The 22,108-nt window shown below is 44.8% G+C and overlaps 1 long non-coding RNA gene across 1 annotated transcript in view; it reads left to right on the forward strand.

The window, feature by feature from the left end:
- LOC133466424 (uncharacterized) overlaps nt 1-22,108 on the forward strand; it is a 40,907-nt gene that overhangs the window by 5,972 nt on the left and 12,827 nt on the right. Inside the window, exon 2 of the long non-coding RNA XR_009784934.1 lies at nt 21,887-22,037. This is a non-coding gene — a long non-coding RNA (uncharacterized LOC133466424). The remainder of the gene's footprint in view (nt 1-21,886; nt 22,038-22,108) is intronic.

Here is a 22,108-nt window from a genome sequence, read left to right on the forward strand (position 1 = left end):
ACTACAATAAAATCTTATATTCCGATACCACCGCATCCCGTTTTTTTACGATCATTGGGCTTTATCTTGTCAAATGCGACCGGATACACTCGTTACCGTGGCGACGACAACAAGAGTGGATCGCGCCGACTGTATTATAAGGACAAAATGGGGAAAAACGTGTGTTGGTGGTCACCGGTGCTCAGGACAGGAGATGACGTTCGTTTAAGGCTTGCTCGAGGTATGTTCACGCACCTTTAATATGATACGGCTCATAAGCAAGCAACAAAACGTTATGTAGCCTAGCAACCTAGTAAACATGCCGCCGTTCTGTCGAATCATGCTCTAAAGTTTCAGTGTGGGTGAAGTAATTGAATTACAATAAAGTAATTTAATTACAGTAAGTTAGCACCCATTATTTCTGTCATGTTGTAATGTTGGTTTGATCTGACTGATTAGAATAAACGATCTGACTAGACCAGTGATTTTCCACATATTATGGAGCCAAGGAACATATTTTACAATTGAAAAATCTCACAGCACACCAACAAAAAAAAATGTCAAAAAAGTGGATACATTAATTGTGTGAATGCTCAAGAATTCACACATATGTTATTCTACCTTTATTTTTATCTTTTTTCTTTTTATTATTCTGCCGCGTTTTTTTGAAGGGCTTCTCCTTCGCCATTTTATATCCGATTCACTCTGTTCCAACTTCGACATGTTCGAAAAATTCACACGACACGTGCTATTACTCATCTAAGACGCAAACCTTTTCAGATTACCCACAATTCCACATTTTACACCCAAAAAATTCCCATTCATTCCAATGACACTTTCAACAAAATACTTTAACATCATTCTCTTTCACTTTTAAAACATTCAGCTCATTCAGAAATTCTTCAACACATATTCCCGTATTCCCCACATTCCCATATTACCCACATTCTACATTCTTCACCCACATATTACTATTTTAACACCCAAACTCTTCCCCATTCCACTCTATTCTGCCTTGTTCCCCCCTGCTTCCACATTTGTTCACCAATTCAAACCATTCCACTTACAACATGTTTTCCACATTCCCCATATTCCCCACATTCCCACACTACCGACATTCTACACTGTGCATCACTGAAATACTCGCATTTTAGCCACAATAAGACAAATTCTACATTTTTATACAGTTTCCTTATTTCTCAACCAATTTGCACCATTCCAACTTCTACATGTTCAGATCATTCAGCTCATTCAAACCAACCTGTGAACACCCATTCCTGAAATTTCACAAAATTTAAAAATAGAAGCCAGAAATTACTAATTTTTTACAAATTTTGCCATAATGTCCTTATTTCTCAACCGATTCCCACCGTTCCAACTTCTACGTGTTCAGCTAATTCAAGCGCATGATTGCAATCATTGCAGCATCATGCAATTTCTCCAGGAATTGCACCTTCTAGTTATTGTATGTACTTCCTGCCATTTAATAGAAGACCATTCATTTGTTCTGTCTGTCACTATGCCTCACTGGCATTAATAGATGAACAAAGATACATTATTTATTGTAAATATAATTTTTTTAGCAATTAATTACACAAGTATATACAGCAAAGGAACAGGTCATTTAAATAGACACATTGCTCCATGTTGTGATCAGATCGGTGATCGGTTATCATTTTTTTAAACACGCTGATCGGTGATTGGTGATCGGCCCCAAAAATCCTGATCGTGAAAAGCCTATTAATATTAAGATGTAAAAAGAACAATACGCTGCACACATTATTTTACAATCATTATTTTACTTCCAGATGAAGATAGCTTAATAAAAGGTGATTTACAATATATTTTTTAAACATTGTTACATGTAAAAATAAGGTAATCATTATAAAACATAACAAAAAAACATTTTAATTCTGCACATGCCTACGGTTTGACTAGAGTCTAAAAGTAACATGGTTTAATTTAAATGGATTTTAGTGGAGGACTGAATCAAATAATTGACACAGACAGCAATGTTGTTAACTTTGGTAAAATGCATTTAATTGCATTTCAATACAAAACAATAGAAAAACAAATGAAAAATATCCCGAGGCAAAATATTAATTCATTAAATCGATGTATCAATTCATATTCCTAAAATCCTACTGGGTCGATCAGTGCTCAGCAAGGTAGTCTTCCAAACAAAAATATATCGATTGAAATTATTTTTAAAAATGTAACTAATCAATTGTATCGATACTAGGAAATAACGCATTGGATTTACGCACGGAACAGTTTACATGAAGGTGTGTATTTGTTGTATTTCCAAGAAACATGGCTGTAATTCCTTTTACCTCGCTGTATTTTTCAGTTACCACACGACTATGAGGGGCCATTAGGGACATTATTCAGGATTAGCTCTCACACTTACTATTCAAATTCTTTCACACACACACAAACTACTGAAAGGCTCTCATAAGAACTACTCAAACACTCTCACAAACACGAGTCTTGCTCTCATTAACGCTTCTCAAATGCTCTCATATACACGACTCTTGCTCTCATTAACACTACTCAAATGCTCTGATTAACACTAATCAAACGCTCTCATCAACACTACTCAAATGCTCTCATACACACGAGTCTTACTCTCATACTTACTCAAATCCTCTATCTATTTATCCATCCATCCATCCATCTATCTATCTATCTATCTATCTATCTATCTATCTATCTATCTATCTATCTATCTATCTATCTATCTATCTATCTATCTATCTATCTATCTATCTATCTATCCATCCATCCATCCATCCATCCATCCATCCATCCATCCATCCATCTATCCATCTATCTATCTATCTATCTATCTATCTTAAAATAGATCTCCCAATATTTTTTTTGTCGTATACTTGTTGATTACTGTGTTAGAATAACGCTTTTATTCATTGATGTAAAATGGCTGCTTTTAATGTGTAAGTGCTGTAGGATAGGACGTAATGGTTGGCCCATCACAAGCCGTGATGTGATTGACGTGCTCGCGTGAACGCATTTGAGTAGTGTTAATGAGAGCAAGACTCGTGCGTATGAGAGCATTTGAGTAGTGTTAATGACAGCATTTGAGTAGTGTTAATGAAAGCAAGACTCATGAGTGTGAGAGTGTTTGAGTACTGTTAATGAGAGCATTTGATTAGTGTTAAGGAGAGCAAGACTCATGTGTATGAGAGCATTTGAGTAGTGATAATGAGAGCAAGACTTGTGCGTATGAGAGCATTTGAGTAGTGTTAATGAGAGCATTTGATTAGTGTTATTGAGAGCATTTGTGGAGTGTTAATGAGAGCAAGACTCGTGTGTATGACAGCATTTGAGTAGTGTTAATGAGAGCAAGACTCGTGCGTGTGAGAGTGTTTGAGTAGTGTTAGTGTGAGCATTTAAGTACTTTTAATGAGAGAAAGACTCGTGTGTATGAGAGCATTTGAGTAGTGTTAATGAGAGCAAGACTTGTGTGTATGAGAGTGTTTGAGTCGTGTTAACGAGAGCATTTGAGTCGTGTCAATGAGAGCAAGACTCTTGAGTATGAGAGCATTTGAGTAGTGGTAATGAGAGCAAGACTCGTGGGTAAGAGAGCATTTGAGTAGTGTTAATGAGAGCATTTGAGTACTTTTAATGAGAGCAAGACTCGTGCGTATGAGAGCATTTGAGTAGTGTTAATGAGAGCAAGACACGTGTGTATGAGAACATTTGAGTAGTGTTAATGAGAGTATTTGAGTAGTGTCAATGAGAGCATTTGCGTTGTGTTAATGGTAGCAAGACTCGTGCGAATCAGAGCATTTGAGTAGTTTTTGTGAGTGTGAAAGCATTGAATAGTAAGTGTGAGAGCCAATCCTGAATAATGTCCCTAACGGCCCCTCATTAGTTAGCATTGTCAAGGCTACTTTCTTCTTCCTTTTGATTTCTGTGCCACATATCTCGTCACTCCTTTCCATAGTGGTTGGACGAGACACCACAGTACGTGTGTGTGTGCGTGCGTATGTGTGTGCTTGCGCGCGCATGTGTGTGTGTGTGTGTTGCTTTCTAAGCACATTTATTGATGTTTAAGATGCCTGTCTGGTGGATGGCAGATGAGAAGAAGGCCAGTGAGGAATTATCAATAAGGATGGTGTGTGTGACTCGCGGCACTCAACCGTGCACGTTGAAGCTTTTAAAGCTGGTTAGCTCAGCTAAGCTCGCTAGCCGCAAACAGAGAAGGGATGCGTTTCAACACATCGTTCAGGAGCTAGTGGAAAGTGTTGTGAATGTGATTATCGTGTCAAAATATGTACAGTAGAAATGCTGAGAGCGTATCTGAATGCGCAACCAAGCGCGGCTGTCGAATAAATATTTGTAGCTTTTGAAAAAAACAATAACAAGCGTACAAGGAGGGAATGAGCGACAACGTCAACGACTGGATGCTGTTTCCAAGGCTCACGATTGTGCGACAAAGAGCAGGTATGTTGATTTATTTATTGCACAATGTATTATAAAAACTATTCCAAAAATATTTTCGTGAAAACCTCACAGTGCTTCCTTTCGAGCCATTAGTATTTGACTGTATAAAACAGGGATTCTCAAACTTTGGGTCCAGCTTGGGATTCTTTACAGTGGAGTAATTGTTGAAGTACACCCTCATAATTTTAATGGCAATTAAACATATCTTTTATCTTTTCGATGAAAAAACTGGCCGAACAAGTAAAACCATAGATGAAATAATGTAAATATCGCTAAGTTGCTGTTTTCCCCCTTTGTTTTATTGCAAAGCAACACAAGTAAATCAAAACTTTGTATTTTATTTTACATCCATCCATCCATTTTCTACCGCTTATCCGAGGTAGCAGTAGCTTAAACAGGGACGCCCAGACTTCCCTCTCCCCAGCCACTTCATCCAGCTCTTCCGGGGGGATCCTGAGGCATTCCCAGGCCAGCCGAGAGACGTAGTCTATCCAGCGTGTCCTGGGTTGTCCCGGGTTCTCCTCCCGGTGGGATGTGCCTGGAACACCTCAACAGGGAGGCGTCCGGGAGGCATCCTAATCAGATGCCCCAGCTACCTCATCTGGCTCCTCTCAATGTGGAGGAGTAGCGGCTCTACTCTTAGCTCCTAGGAAACGCCTTCTCCAAGTCCATAAAACACATGTAGACTGGTTGGGCTAACTCCCATGCACCCTCAAGGACCGTGCCGAGTGTAGAACTGATCCACTCTTCCACTGCCAGGACGAAAGCCACAATGCTCCTCCTGAATCTGCGATTCGACTTCCCGACGGACCCTTCTCTCCAGCACCCTGAATAGACCTTACCAGGGAGGCTGTGTGATCACCCTGTAGTTGGAACACCCTCCGGTCCCCGTTCTTAAAAAGGTGGCCCACCAACCCAGTCTGCCATTCCAGAGGCACTGTCCCCGAAATCCACGCGATGCTGCAGAGGCGTGTCAACCAGGACAGCCCCACAACATCCAGAGCCTTTAGGAATCTCATCCACCTCCAGGGCCTTGCCACTGAGGAGTTTTTTAACCACTTCGGTGACCTAAACCCCAGAGATATGAGAGCCCGCCTCAGAGAACACAGACTCTGCTTCCTCATGGGAAGGCGTGTTGGTGGAATTGAGGAGGTCTTCAAAGTATTCTCCCCACCGACTTACAACGTTCCGAGTCGAGGTGACCAGCGCCCCATCCCCACTATACATAGTGTGGATGGTGCACTGCTTCCCCCTCCTGAGACGCCAGATGGCGGACCAGAATTTCCTCAAAGCCGTCCGGAAGTCTTTCTCCATCGCCTCACCGAACTCCTCCCATGCCCGAGTTTTTGCTTCAGCGACCACCAAAGCTGCATTCCGCTTGGGCAGCCGGTACCCATAAGCTGCCTCAGGAGTCCCACAGGCCAAAAAGGCCCAATAGGACTCCTTCTTCAGCTTGACGGTATCCCTCACCGCTGGTGTTCACCAATGGGTTCGGGGATTGCCACCACGACAGGCACCGACCACCTTAGGGCCACAGCTCCGGTCGGAGGCGCGGAACATGGTCCACTCGGACTCAATGTCCCCCGCCTTTCCCGGAACATGATAAACCATAATTACATTTTACCTGATTCCCTTATAAGAAATAACAGGAATCTAGGAAATTTCACATGTACTGTCCAGTATGCAGGTATTTGTTTCACAGTCACACTGGAGTAATTTTTGTCGAAAAAGTTACTGAATCATTTTGGATCGTAGCGTTCTAAATGAACCAATGTCTTCCTTGAATCAAATTGGTAATAACGAATAATGATACAAATCGAATTCTCACTAAAATGAATCGTTACACCCCGAATATATACAGTGCTGTGAAAAAGTATTGGCCCCCTTCTCAAATTCTTATTTTTTTGCATATTTCCCCACTCTAATCTTTAAGATCATCAAACAAATGTAAATATCAGACAAACACAATCCAAGTCAACATAAAGTCTTCTTCTTTTCCTTTCGGCTTGTCCCGTTAGGGGTCGCCACAGCACGTCATCCTTTTCCATGTAAGCCTATCTCCTGCATCCTCCTCTCGAACACCAACTGCCATCATGTCTTCCCTCACGACATCCAACAACCTTCTCTTTGGTCTTCCTCTAGCTCGCTTGCCTGGCAGCTCCATCTTCATCATCCTTCTACCAATATACTCACTATTTCTCCTCTAGACGTGTCCAAACCATCGAAGTCTGCTCTCTCTAACTTTGTCTCCAAAACATCGAACCTTGGCTGTCCCTCTGATGAGCTCATTTCTAATTTTATCCAACCTGGTCACTCCGAGAGCGAACCTCAACATCTTCATTTCCGCCACCTCCAGCTCTGCTTCCTGTTGTCTCTTCAGTGCCACTGTCTCTAATCCATACATCATGGCTGGCCTCACCACTGTTTTATAAACTTTGCCCTTCATCCTAGCAGAGACTCTTCTGTCACAGAACACACCTGACACCTTCCTCCACCCATTCCAACCTGCTTGGACCCGTTTCTTCACTTCCTGACCACACTCACCATTGCTCTGGGTGGTTGACCCCAAGTATTTAAAGTCCTCCACCCTTGCTATCTCTTCTCCCTGTAGCCTCACTCTTTCCCCACCACCCCTCTCATTCATGCGCATATATTCTGTCTTACTTCGGCTAATCTTCATTCCTCTTCTTTCCAGTTCATGCCTCCATCTTTCTAACTGTTCCTCCAGCTGCTCCCTGCTTTCACTGCAGATCACAAAGTCATCTGCAAACATCATGGTCCACGGGGATTCCAGTCTAACCTCATCTGTCAGCCTATCCATCACCACTGCAAAAAGGAAGGGGCTCAGGGCTGATCCCTGATGCAGTCTCACCTCCACCTTAAATTCGTCTGTGACACCTACAGCACATCTCACCGCTGTTCTGCTGCCCTCGTACATGTCCTGTATTATTCTAACATACTTCTCTGCCACTCCTTACTTGGCATGCAGTGCCACAGTTCCTCTCTGGGTACTCTGTCATACGCTTTCTCTAGATCTACAAAGACACAATGTAGCTCCTTCTGACCTTCTCTGTACTTTTACATCAACATCCTCAAGGCAAATAATGCATCTGTGGTACTCATTCTAACTATGAAACCATACTGTTGCTCGCAAATACTCACTTCTGTCTTGAGTCTAGCCTCCACTACTCTTTCCCATAACGTCATTGTGTGGTTCATCAACTTTATTCCTCTATAGTTACCACAGTTCTGGACATCACCCTTGTTCTTAAAAATGGGCACCAGCACACTTTTCCTCCTTTCCTCAGGCATCTTCTCACGCGGTAGAATTCTATTGAACAAGCTGGTCAAAAACTCCACAGCCACCTCTCCTAGATGCTTCCATACCTCCACAGGAATGTCATCAGGACCAACTGCCTTTCCATTTTTCATCCTCTTTAATGCCTTTCTAACTTCCCCCTTACTAATTATTGCCACTTCCTGGTCCACCACACTTGCCTCTTCTACTCTCCATTCTCTCTCATTTTCTTCATTCATCAACTCCTCGAAGTATTCTTTCCATCTAGCTAGCACACTGTTGGCACCAGTCAACATATTTCCATCTCTATCCTTAATCACCCTAACCTGCATGACATCCTTCCCATCTCTATCCCTCTGTCTGGCCAGCCTGTATAAATCCTTTTCTCCTTCTTTAGTGTCCAACCTGCCATACATGTCATCATATGCCTCTTGTTTAGCCTTTGCCACCTCTACCTTTGCCCTGTGTCGCATCTCAATGTATTCCTTTCGGCTCTCCTCGGTCCTCTCAGTTTCCCACTTCTTCTTAGCTAACCTTTTTCCTTGTATGATTTCCTGTACTGTGGGGTTCCACCACCAAGTCTCCTTATCTCCTTTCCTGCCAGAAGATACACCAAGTACTCTCCTGCCTGCCTCTCTGATCACCTTGGCTGCAGTGGTCCAGTCACCAGTCAACATAAAGTGCAGTTTTTGAACAGTGATTTTATTCTGTAGGTAAAGAAATATTTAAAGTTAACTGGCCCTGGGTGAAAAAGTAATGGCCCCTTAAACCTATTAACTGGTTGGGCTGCCCTCAGAAGCAATAACTGAAATGAAGCATTTTCTATATTTTCAGTCCTTCATATTTCTCTATGAATCTTTCACATCTTTGTGAGATATTTTGGCTCACTCGTCCTTGCAGATTTTTTAAAATTCAGCAACACTGGAGGGTTTTCAAGCATTTAACACCCTTTTTAAAATCATGCCACAGGATTTCAATCAGATTAATTTTCAGAGTTTGACTAGACCACACTAAAACTTTATTATTATTATTTTTAAGAATATTTTTTAATCCATTAAAAAGTTGACTTGCTGGTGTGTTTTGGATCATCGTCCTGCTGCAGGACCCAAGTGTACTCCAGCTTGAGGTCACAAACTGATGGCCAAAAATTCTCCATCAGGATTTTCTGGTAAAGAGCATAATTCATGGTTCCATGAATCACAGCAAGTCGTCCAGTTACTGAAGGAGCAGACTACCACCCCCATGTTTGACAGTTGGCATGATGTTCTCTTTCTAAAATACTGTGTTACATTTATGCTCGCTGCTACGGGCAGACACCTTCCAAAAATTTCAATTTTCGTCTCGTCAGTCCATAGAATAGTCTCCCAAAAGTCTTTGGAATCATTCAGAGTTTTTTTTAAATTAAATTTAAGTAAGACGACCCTTTGTTCTTTTTGGTCAGCAGTGGTTTTGGCCTTGAAACTCTGCCATGGATGCCATTTTTGCCCTGTCTCTTCCTTTTTGTTGAGTCATGAATACTGACCTTAATTGAGGCAAGTTAGACCTGTAGTTCATTAGATGTTGTCCTGTGTTCCTTTGTGTCCTCCTGGATGAGTCGTTGCTGTGCTGTAATTTTTGTAGGCTGGCCAATACTGGAAAGGCGCACCACTGTTCCATGTTTTCTCCATTTGAGGATAATGGCTCTCACTGTGGTTCGCTGAAATTCTAAAGCTTTAGAAATGACTTTATTACCATTTCCGTACTGATAGATGTCAATTACTTTATTTCTCTCTTGAATTGCTCGAATTGCTTCAGATCATGCCATTGTAGTGTATATTGGTTTGGATAAAAATGGAATTAATTTAGGAGAAAAGAATAAGATGGAAGCGATGCTGGCCATGATTTTAAGTTTAAGCATGAAAATAAAATTATTTTATCACGAAAAGGGGCACCACGTCTCTTTTTAGATGTGTAAAACTTCAGGACAAAGTGACGAAAGACCTCTATGTCTCGTAATCTGAAGGTTGCTACAGGAATTAGATGAGTTCTCGATAACCAGAGGTCTTTTGTCGAACCCAAACACACACAAATGATACATCCATTTTCCGGGCCGCTTCTCCTCACTAGGGTCGCGGGCGTGCTGGAGCCTATCTCAGCTATCATCGGGCAGGAGGCGGGGTACACCCCGAACTGGTTGCCTGCCAATCGCAGGGTACATACAAACAAACAACCATTCTCACTCACAGTCACACCTACGGGCAATTTAGAGTCTCCAAATGATATAGATAGTGAATTTTTCGATAAAATGTAATGAGATCTAATAGGAAAATCTACAGGGGAACAATGCAGGGAAAAGCAAAACAAAGGACAGACAAACATTGGTAGAAGGAGGCTGAACTTGTGCTGTGAGGGTGGAGAGAGCCTGCGTGGTGACAATGCATAGAGCTGAGGATTCCTATTCTCGTTAATTTAAACCCAAACATGCACCAATCTGAACTTTTGTAGACCGCAAATTGGACTTACGTGTGTGGAACAAAATTTACGCAGGCTGGTCGATCTCCTGAATGTTTGGCCAGTCCGGTCCACAAGGGGAACAGGTGGATTTGGCGGAAAAAGGAGGAAGGAAAAAAGAAAAAGCTAAGTTGACTGGGGCTTTATGCCCCTGGCAGCGTCACCCATGGCAAACAGGTCCTAGGTGAGGGACCAGACAAAGCATGGCTCAAAGACCTGTTATGATGACAACAAACAATGGACTCAGTTTTCCCTTGCCCGGACGCAGGTCACCGGGGCCCCCCTCTGGAGCCAAAGTGAGGTGGCGCTCGAAGGCGAGCGCCTGGTGGTCGGACCTGCACCCATGGCGCTCGGCCGGGCACAGCCCGAAAGGGTAACGTGGGTACCCCTTCCCATGGGCTCACCACCTGTTGGAGGGGCCATAGGGGTCGGGTGCAGTGCGAGCTGGGCGGTGGCCGAAAGCGATCCGATCCCCGGCTACAGAACGCTCTAGGGACGTGGAATGTCACCTTTCTGGCAGGGAAGGAGCGCAAGCTGGTGTGTGAGGTTGAGAAGTTCTGACTAGATATAGTCGGACTCACCTCCACACACAGCTTGGGCTCTGGTACCAGTCTTCTTGAGAGAGGTTGGACTCTCTTCCACTCTGGAGTTGCCCACTGTGAGAGGCGCCAAGCACGTGAGGGTATACTTATTGCCCCCCGGCCCGGCGCCTGTACGTTGGGGTTCACCCCGGTGGACGAGAGGGTAGCCTTCCTCCGCCTTCGGGTGGGGGGACGGGTCCATACTGATGTTTGTGCCTATGCACCAAACAGCACTTCAGAGTACCCACCCTTTTTGGAGTCCTTGGAGGGGGTGCTGCAGTGTACTCCCGCTGGGGACTCAATCGTTCTGCTGGGGGCTTCAACGCTCATGTGGGCAATGACAGTGAGACCTGGAAGGGCGTAATTGGGAGGAACGGCCCCCCTGATCAAAACCCGAGCGGTGTTCTGTTATTGGACTTCTGTGCTCATCACGGATTGTCCATAACGAACACCCTGTTTTGGTGTCCATACATGCACTTGGCACCAGGACACTCTAGGTCGCAGTTCTTTGTGGTCATGTCCTCAGACTTGCGGCCGCATGTCTTGAACACTCGTGTGAAGAGAGGGGCGGAGCTGTCAACTGATCACCACCTGGTAGTGAGTTGGCTCCGATAGTGGGGAAGATGCCGGTCCGACGTGGCAGGACCAAACGTATTCTGTGGGTCTGCTGGGAACGTCTTGCAGAATCCCTGGTCAGAAGGAGTTTCAACTCCCACCTCCGACAGAACTTTGCTCACGTTCCGGGGGAGGCAGGGGACATCGAGTCCGAGTGGACCACGTTTCGCACCGCCATTGCTGAGGCAGCCGACCGGAGCTGTGGTCGTAAGGTGGTCGGTGCGGCAATCCCCGAGCGAGGGATGCCGTCAAGCTGAAGGAGTCTTATCGGCCTTTTTGGCCTGTGGGACTCCTGAGGCAGCTGATGGGTACCGGCTGGCCAAGCAGAATGCAGCTTTGGTGGTCACTGATCCAAAAACCCGGGTATGGGAGGGGTTCGGTGAGGCCTTGGAGAAAGACTTCCGGACGGCTTTGAGGAAATTCTGGTCCACCATCCGGCGTCTCACGAGGGGGAAGCAGTGCACCGCCAACACTGTGTATAGTGGGGATGGGGCGCTGCTGACCTCGACTCGGGACGTTGTGACTCGGTGGGGAGAATAATTCGAAGACCTCCTCAATTCCACCGACACACCTTCCCATGAGGAAGCAGAGTCTGGGTTCTCTGAGGCGGGCTCTCCTATCTCTTGGGTTGAGGTCACCGAGGTGTTTACAAAGCTCCTCGGTGGCAAGGCCCCAGGGGTAGATGAGATTCCCGCAGAGTACCTAAAGGCTCGGAATGCTGTGGGGCTTTCCTTGTTGACACACCTCTGCAAAATCGCGTGGACATCGGGGACAGTGCTTCTGGATTGGCAGACTGGGGTGGTGGTCCCCTTTTTAAGAAGGGTGTGTTCCAACTACAGGGGGATCACACCCCTCAGCCTCCCTGGTAAGGTCTATTCAGGGGTGCTGGAGAGGAGGGTCCGTCGGCAAGTCGATTCTCAGATCCAGGAGGAGCAATGTGGTTTTCGTCCTGGCTGTGGAACAGCTCTACACCCTCGGCAGGGTCCTCGAGGGTGCATGGGAGTTCGCCAATCCAGTCTACATGTGTTTTGTGGACTTGGAGAAGGCGTTTGACCATGTCCCTCAGGGAGTCCTGTGGGGGAGTATGGGGTATCGAACCCCCAGATACGGGCTGTTCGACCGGAGTCAGAGTTTGGTCCGCATATCCGGCAGTAACTCGGGCTCATTCCCGGTGAGGGTTGGACTCCGCCAAGGCTGCCCTTTGTCACCAATTCTGTTCATAACTTTTATGGACAGAATTTCAAGGCGCAGCCGAGGCGTAGAGGGGGTCCGGTTTGGTGGCCTCAGTATTGCATCTCTGCTTTTTGCAGATGATGTGGTTCTGTTGGCTTCATCAAGCCGTGATCTCCATCTCTCACTGGAGCAGTTCGCATCTGAGTGTGAAGCGGCTGGGATGAGAATCGGCACCTCCAAATCTGAGACCATGGTCCTCAATTGGAAAAGGGTGGCGTGCCCTTTCCGGGTCGGGGATGAAATCCTGCCCCAAGTGGAGGAGTTCAAGTATCTTGGGGTCTTGTTCATGAGTGAGGAAAGACTGGAACGGGAGATTGACAGGCGGATAGGTGCAGCGTCTGCAGTGATGCCGACTTTGTATCGGTCCGTTGTGGTAAAGAAGGAGCTAAGCCGAAAGACAAAGCTCTCAATTTACCGGTTGATCTACGTTCCTACCCTCACATATGGTCAGGAGCTGTGGGTCGTGACGGAAAGAACAAGATCCCGGATACAAGCGGCCGAAATGAGTTTCCGCCGCAGGGTGTCCGGGCTCTCCCTTAGAGATAGGGTGAGAAGCTCGGTCATCCGGGAGGATCGCAGAGTATAGCTGCTGCTCCTCCGCACTGAGAGGAGCCAGATGAGGTGGCTGGGGCATCTGATTCGGATGCATCCCAGACACCACCCCGGTGAGGTGCTCCGAGCACGTCCCACCAGGAGGAGACTCTGGGGACGACCTAGGACACACTGGAGAGACTACGTCTTTCGGCTGGGCTGGGAACGACTCGGTATCCCCCCAGAAGAGCTGGATGAAGTGGCTAGGGAGAGGAAAGTCTGGGCGTCCCTGCTAAAGCTACTGCCCCCGCGACCCGACCTCGCATATGAGGTAGAAAAGGGATGGATGGATGGAGTGTACATTTCAACATTCGACATACGTTGTCTGCTTCAATTTACGTTGCCGAATTCAACATTCAGTTGCAAATTCAACATTCAGTGTATTTTTCCTAAAAATGTCACTTCCAGGGTGCGTTCCATTTGAACTCTGATTTCCCACTCAGAAAGTCTAAGATTTCTTACCACCCCTGAGTGGCTTTCAAAGATGGCTTCCACGAGTGTAAACAATAGTAGAAGCTCCTTTAATAATACATTTCTCATCACTTCTGAATAGTTTTTGTCACACTAAATCGGCCGTATACATAGTATTGTGCAACGTATATATATTATTGCTGTAGTACAAAATACCTTTTTCATTATCCGAGCTACCAATACAGCCCGTGCTAACAACGACTAACATCAGCCAGGTGGCTTCGTGCTAGACATGCTGTTTTCATTTATGTTTTCGCGACCTGTTTATGTGGAGAATGTTTCAAAGTAAAATACTGTGTAGCAGTGAATGGCCTCTGGACTAGGGATGCACATTCTGAATATTGTTTTTATTGATCAATTGTTTATAAACAACCATAGCATATCCTTCTGGATATAACATAATTTTTTATTCCAAAAATATTTGTGATATAAAAAAAATACTGAGGGAAATAACTGTAATGTATACATGCAATGTATAATGTATGTAATGTATACATCCATTGAAGGCTAAGGGTGGAAGGTCGCCAAGTGCTTGTCGGGATGCCGTGTTCTGGTGCGTGCCCTTTGGGTTGGGGGGCTGTGGGCTTGGAGCAGGGGTTCAGGTTGGGGCTTGTCCTTATGGACCATTTAGCGTGGTGGGCCAGTCCCGGGTACCCCTCCCTCCCCCGATTCAGGTTCCGTGCAGTTCTCGGTTCCGTTTCTTGCGGGGGGCTGGGTCGGGGAGGATTGCGTGGTTTGGATTGGGGGTGTCCGGCTTATGGGCGTCCACTTTCTTGGGGGCCCGCGGCTTGGACTGGGGTGGGCATTTGGCTCGGGCTGGGGACTAGTGTGTGTGGGGTGGCCCCATCGACTTGGTACTCATTGGTTGGTGTTATTAATTAATCATTATTAATCAGTTTATTTGAAAGGGGACAATGCAATTTCATAAAACACATGAAGTACACATGGTTAAAAAAGCCAGAATTAGCCAGAAGGCTAGTTTTCATCTGTAGTCCCCTGGCCATGATGTAAAAAAGCAATAAAATACATCTACAAGACAATATAATACAGGATACATAATCAAAGACTTACTATACTATTAAGAGAGAATAAAACCACAAATCATTTGATCATAACAAAAAACATCATAACATACTTGTCTTTTAGTGTTGGCAGCTATAGGTGTTAACTCGCCACATTTTCAGTTTTTTTGTGAAGGCCTTGTATGTTGTAAGCAGTTTAACCTCCTCAGATACTGAATTCCACTCACCAGCGCTCCTCACTGACTAGGCTGACTTACTGAAAGTGCTCCTGTGCAGAGGAATGAGACAGTCACACTCAGAGCTATTTCTTTGGCTGATGAACTCAGCCAGAGGAGCTGGAGCCAAATCATGCAGTACTTTATAAATTAAATTTAAATCTGCAAATATGTGAAGACTGTCCCAGTTTAAAATACTGTATTTTTTTAAAATTGCACAGTGATGATAGTGCCTTGTTTTTTTTATCCATCACTTTAATTACTTGTTTGTACAAAACTTCCAATGGTTTTTTTGCATTCTGACCAGCCTGGGACCAACTGGTAATGCAATAGTTAAAGTGACTAAGAGTCATTGAATGCAAGTACATTTTTGCAGTTTCAGTTGACATTTAATTTTGAATTGCACGAAAATTTGCGAGGTTTAATTTGATGTTTTTACACAATTTGTCAATATGGGCTTTAAAGGAAAGCTGTGAATCTATTATTAACCCAAGATATTTGTATTGGCTGACAATTTGCATTTTTTCTCCATTAACAAGTATGTCGGGGTCAGGTGATACTCTATTTGTTTTAGTGAAATACATGCCTACAGTTTTAGAAACGTTTAGCTGTAGACAGCACTCCTGCAACCAAGTTGTGACAATGGACATTGTATTAGTGAGTTTAGCAGCAACAGTATCTTTGGAGCGACCATGAACAAAGAAAACCGTGTCGTCTGCATACATTACGCACTCAACTTCAGAACAAACAGTGGGCAAATCGTTGATATGAAGACTAAATACAAGGGGGCCTAATATTGATCCCTGAGGGACTCCAGAGGTTAGCCTAAGAGACTCAGATCTGCAGTTGTTAACTGATACAGATTGTGTTCGGTCATGCAGATATGATTCAATCCAGCTCACAGCTTTGCGAGAGAAGTTAAATTTTGAGAACTTGGTAAGAAGAACAGAGTGATTTACTGTATCGAAAGCCTTCCTGAGGTCCAAGAACACCGCCCCTACAACACCACCCTTGTCGAGAGAAGACTTTATTTTCTCAATGAAGAGGCATGTAGCCATTTCAGTGGAATGCTTGGATCTGAAACCAAACTGCATGGCGTGGAGAGAGGGGGAGCTGCTGTTTAAATAATGGACAATCTGCTCTGACACTAATTTTTCTGCAATTTTGGAAATGGCTGGAAGAATGCTTATAGGTCGGTAGTTATTCAGAGAAGTTGAGTCACTGGATTTAAAGACAAGGGTAACAATAGCAGATTTTCAGGCCTTTGGAAAGTGACCAGATGAAATTGAAAGATTAATGATTGAGGCAATAGGAGTAGCAAGAGTTGAACCTAGATCTTTGAGCATGTTCGTGTTCATTCCAAAAACATCATTTGCCTTAGATGGTTTGAGTGAATGAATTAAATCGATAACTTTGGTCTCAGTAATATTTGTAATAGTAAAGAACTACGTTGCAGACAATGCAGGGTATTCCTTCCTTTGTTTTACTGCAAACTTAGCAGAGATTTCTGACACAGATTCAATGAAGTAGTTGTTAAAAGCATCAGCCATCACTTGAGGTTCGTACAGGATGTTTCCATTTAATTGAATTTGGATTAGTTTTGTTTTTTTATTTTGTGTATCACCCAATAGTTTTTTTTTTATATAATTCCAGGTTATTTCAGAATTTCCCTTTGCACTATTCAAAGCAGTAATGAAAAAGTCAGCTTTAGATTTTCTTATTTCTTTCACTACCCTATTTCTCAGTGAAAAAAGTGGTGTCTATTGTATCCTGATTTGACCGACAACTTCAAGGAATGATCTCGTTCTTTCATCAGTTTCAGAATAAATGTGTTTAACCAAGGAAGGCCATTCTTTCTAGCTTTTAGTTTAATTATCCGTGTAAATTGAATAATATTTTTTTGTATTTTGTTGGCAAATTTAGAACAATCCTCATCTAAATTCTTGCCAGCGAGTTATACATCCCAGTTTACTTCTTAGATAGAATCTTGGAAATTGTGTTGTTCATGTTTTGATATCCTATAGGATTCAGTGGTGGCCAAGGGTTTGAAGCGCTTTTTCTTAAATTTTCTTGTGACCATTATAAGATTGTGATCAGACAATCCTGTGAGCATATTGTATGGCTTCAAGATCCTTTATGGCCTATTAGTAAAAGCTAGATCAATCTGAGTGCGGGTGGAGTTTGTAATTCTCGCAGGGCCATTAATTACCTGAGTCATCTCCATATCATTCATAACCCTTTTCGATTTTTTCCTAAATTTGTTAACTTCCCAATTAACATTTAGGTCACCCATATTATCACCTCTTTTGCAAGATTGAGTTGTTTCAGTAAAATTTCCAGCTTTTCATAAAAATCTGCATTTGATGAGGGAGGCCGATAAATAACTACAAGAATAAAATACATTTGCTGTGACAAAGAAACAGTTAGTCCAAGAAATTCTAATCCATTCTCATCTGTAACATGTATTTCATTACAATTAAAAGTGTCCTTGGCATAAATCATAACACCTCCTCCCTTAGAACCCTGTCTGTCTTTTCTAAACATTTTATAACCAGGTACAGATAGTATTGCGGAGGGCGAAGATTCATGGAGCCATGTCTCAGATAGGCAGAGGAAGTCAATATTTGAGTCAGTGAGAAGGTGATTGACCTGATCACTTTTCGTTAAAATGCTTCGTATATTAAAGTGTGCATAAAGAATGACTTTTGGTTTATGTGTTGAGTCCCATATTAATTTAGAGTTATTAACGGTTTGGAACACCCTGCATTTCCGGTGCTTTAGTATTGCGGGGTTTGGCAGCCCCCTGTTTCTTTTATTGGCAATGTTTGCATATAGCTTTATGCTCCCAGCTTCCGCATCAGCCAGAGCAGTGGTGGAGGCCCAGCTAGCAGAGGTGTTAGCCCCGCTAGCAGAGGTGGAAGCCCAGCTAGCAGTGGTGGAGGCCCAGCTGGCAGAGGTGGAGGCCCAGCCGGCAGAGGTGGAAGCCCAGCCAGCGGTGGTGGAGTCCCAGCCAGCAGTGGTGGAGGCCAAGCCAACAGTGGCGGAGGCCCAGCCAGCAGAGGCGGAAGCCCAGCCAGCAGAGGCGGAAGCCCAGCTAGCAGTGGCGGAGGCCCAGCCAGCAGTGGTGGAGGCACAGATAGCAGAGGTGGAGGCACAGCTAGCAGAGGTGTAGGCACAGCTAGCAGAGGCAGAAGCCCAGCTAGCAGAGGTGGAGGCCCAGCCAGCAGAGGCGGAGGCCCAGCCAGCAGAGGCAGAAGCCCAGCTAGCAGTGGTGGAGGCCCAGCTAGCAGTGGTGGAGGCCCAGCTAGCAGAGGTGAAGGCCCAGCTAGCAGTGGTGGAGGCCCAGCCGGCAATGGTGGAGGCCCAGCTAGCAGTGGTAGAAGCCCAGCTAGCAGAGGTGGAGGCCAAGCCAGCAGAGGCGGAGACCCAGCCAGCAGTGGTGGAGGCCCAGCTAGCAGAGGTGGAGGCCCAGCTAGCAGTGGTGGAGGCCCAGCCGGCAATGGTGGAGGCCCAGCTAGCAGTGGTGGAGGCCTGGCCAGCAGTGGTGGAAGCCCAGCTAGCAGAGGTGGAGGCCTAGCTAGCAGAGGTGGAGGCCCAACCAGCAGAGGTGGAGGCCCAACCAGCAGAGGTGGAGGCCCAGCCGGTAGAGGTGGAGGCCTAGCTAGCCATGATGTTAGCTGATCTAGCAGTGGTGTTAGCCCGGGTGCTCGAGGTAAAGGCCCAGTTGGCAGTGATGTTGGCCCAGGTAGCAGAGGTGGAGACCCAGCTAGCACTGGCCCAGGGTTTAGTTCAACATCACCAGACAAAAGAAGTATCAGCAAGAGATTAAAAACACCCAGGAGTGGTTTGCCTGTGACAGCCTGTTCCTGGTGGCCTGTCATGGCCATAGTCCAGTACCCTTGTGAATAGCATGTGCTGACTCCATCTGGCTAGATACAAGTTTATAGTGTCCCTTTTTCTTGGACATGTTGAATTTAGCAGAAGATAGAGGTTATCCAAACAGAAAAGGAATACGTTGATAGCATAATCCAAGGTCCGATTTGATCTTTGGATGACTTTTTAAGCAAACACACAGGAACCTGCCAAACTGTGTGTCTGCACCCCGGCAGTTTCGGCTGCGGTTGGATGTAACGTTGTTGGGGTGGTTATTTGGGGTTGTTACATCACGTCGGGTGGTTTGCATGTGCGGGTTTTGGCTTGGTTTCCTGTTTTGGGCTTGTGGCTTTTTGTTTTGGGGTGTGTGCGCCGGAGCTCAGCATATTGGCATGGGGGGGTGGCATTGCAAAAAAAAAAAAAAAAAAAAAACAATTATTTACTCATTTATTTTTATGTATTTATTTTATATTATTTTAATTTATTTTATTTTTCTTTAGATGGAACCAGGTGCTGTGGGGCGCTGCCTCCTTTCAGTTTGCCACGTAGGCTGTCTCGGTGTTGGCATGGATGTGTTCTGTGGTTTCACTAGCCTGGTTGGCTGGGAGTTGGCTTCACTGGGGCTCGGGGCGCATTGGGCACTGCGCGTTGTGGGGGCATCCTTTGCGCGGTATGGTTTTGTTCCGGGTGTTGTGCTGGGGCGAGTGGTCATTGATTTTGGCAGGGTTGGGGCGCGGTTTTGTTTGCCTCCGCCGCTGTTGGGCGCAGGCGCGTCTTCTTGCACGCTCTTCTTCGTTGGTTATCGCATGTTCTTCATTGTTTCTCGCCGCTTCTTCTTCTTCGGGGTGGGTGGGCTGTGGGCGTCGGGGTTGGGGGATGGGGTTTTTAGTTTTGGTCGGTTCTGGGGTGGCCAGGACGTCGGTCCCGGTTACGGTCGTTTCTCGATGCCCAGGCCTACTCATGACGGCCGCTTAGTTATGACCGTTTTTTTGTTTTCTTTGTTCTGGTGTGGTGGCTGGCTCCTGCGCTGGGCCCTGTTGGTGTCTGGGGTCCCCATGCTGTCCAGGGGGTGGGGGGGGCGGTGGCGGCATTGGTCTCGCTTGTCGGGCATGGTGGGCGGTGGTCTGGTGCCCTTGCCCTTCCCCCTTGGGGCTGGTCGTGGCGCTTTGGTCAGGCTTGGGACCTCCATGGGTCCTGGGTGGTCGGTGGCGTCCCCTCGGTTGGGTACCCTCGTGGACGGGCTCGCTGACTCAATTATTTAAAGTAAATATGAAGGGCAAGGTGAAACACATTTAATTTTATTTTAATGGGATTCAAATTAAACTGTCAAGCATTCAGAAAAGCATTATCATTAAACAAAACATAACCATAAAGAAATTAATGATGGTTGTTGTTCAGTCATCCATCCATCCATCCATTTTCTGAGCCGCTTCTCCTCACTAGGGTCGCGGGCGTGCTGGAGCCTATCCCAGCTGTCATCGGGCAGGAGGCGGGGTACACCCTGAACTGGTTGCAGGGCACACACAAACAAACAACCATTCGCACTCACAGTCACACCTACAGGCAATTTAGAGCCACCAATTAATGCATGTTTTTGGGATGTGGGAGGAAACCGGAGTGCCCGGAGAAAACCCACGCAGGCACGGGGAGAACATGCGAACTCCACACAGGCGGGGCCGGGGATTGAACCCGGGTCCACAGAACTGTGAGGCTGACGCTCTAACCAGTCGGACACCGTGCCCAGTCATATTAAAAAGTAATAATAAATAACAATATTTCACAAATTCTGCCAGGGTATGTAAACTTATGAGCACACCTGTACATACAGTATATGCAGTCATACGTACCCCTGCCATATTGGAATGAAAGTGTAGGCTACACCATTTTCATAACCTCTAGGTGGCAGCATATTAGAATGAAAGTGTACATCTTTCTCATAACCTCTAGGTGGCGGTGACATTGGAATGAATGTACAGCTTTTTCATAAACTTGAGATGGCGGCATACATTTATAAAATGTGAAAGCTTTTTCATTTACCCTATATCTATGTAAAATGCGCACTATTGACTTTTGACAATTTTTTGGGGGGGAAAATGCACATTATACATGAGAAATTACGGTACATACAGTAATTCATGTATCCACTTATTGTGACATTTTGGTTTGTTGGTGTTCCGTGAGATTTTTCAATTATAAAATATGTTCCTTGGCTCCATAAAGGTTGGAAATCACTGCTCTAGTCAGATCATGTATTCTAATCAGTCAGGTCAAACCAACATTACATGACAGAAATAATGGGTGCTAATTTACTGTAATTAAATTACTTTCTTTTTAATTAAATTACTTCACCCACACCGAAACTTTAGAGCATGATTCGACAGAACGGCGGCATGTTTACGTCCAACCATTCGTCGTACCACAAGCTTATTAGGCTACATACCGTTTTGTTGCCTGCTTGCGAGCCATATCGTATTACTAGTACGTGCACATACCTCAAGCAAGCCTTAAACGAACGTCCTCTCCTGTCCTGAGCACCAGTGATCACCAACACATGTTTTTCCCCATTTTGTCCTAATAATACAAAGTTGTCGTCGCCACGGTAACGAGTGTATCCGGTCGCATTTGAGTTGACAAGATAAAGCCCATTGATCGTAAAAATGATCGTTAAAAAAAATTATCGTAAAAAACGGGATGTGATGGTATCGGAATAAGATCTTGGATTTAATTGAAAAGAAAAAAAGATTGATTACCACAAACAAAACAAAAACAACTATACCTATATAATATACAAGCAGTACAAATGTATTTATTGTCCCACCTAATCGTGATTTACATTTATATTGATACTACTACCTCCTCATATTTGGTAATGATACTTTGTGTTTTTAAACTGATTGATGTTTATACATTGTTTCAGCTCCACACTAATCTGTTCTCTAGTCTCACTCTATTATTTGAAAAGCAGAATTTATTATTGTGGTTCTTCATTTTTGACAAACTTTGGCTTATTTCTGAATTCATACTCCCTCTTTTTTCTTGAAACATTTTCAGGATGAAGTGCAAGTGGAGGTGCCTACGAGATCTGCAGAACAACCAGATTGATGCAATAGTGACGATCATAATGCCGGCCTGTTTTCTCCAAAACATGTGCATCGGTGCTTCAGAGATATGTCAGGAACACCCAAATGGATGCCCAAGACAGGTAGATGAAAATTAGTAGAGGACACACTACAGATGTCACGAGGCCATACTATGAAATTATCCTGTTCTTTC

This window comes from Phyllopteryx taeniolatus, chromosome 16 (genome assembly GCF_024500385.1).
Source record: "Phyllopteryx taeniolatus isolate TA_2022b chromosome 16, UOR_Ptae_1.2, whole genome shotgun sequence".
Lineage (NCBI taxonomy): Eukaryota > Metazoa > Chordata > Actinopteri > Syngnathiformes > Syngnathidae > Phyllopteryx > Phyllopteryx taeniolatus.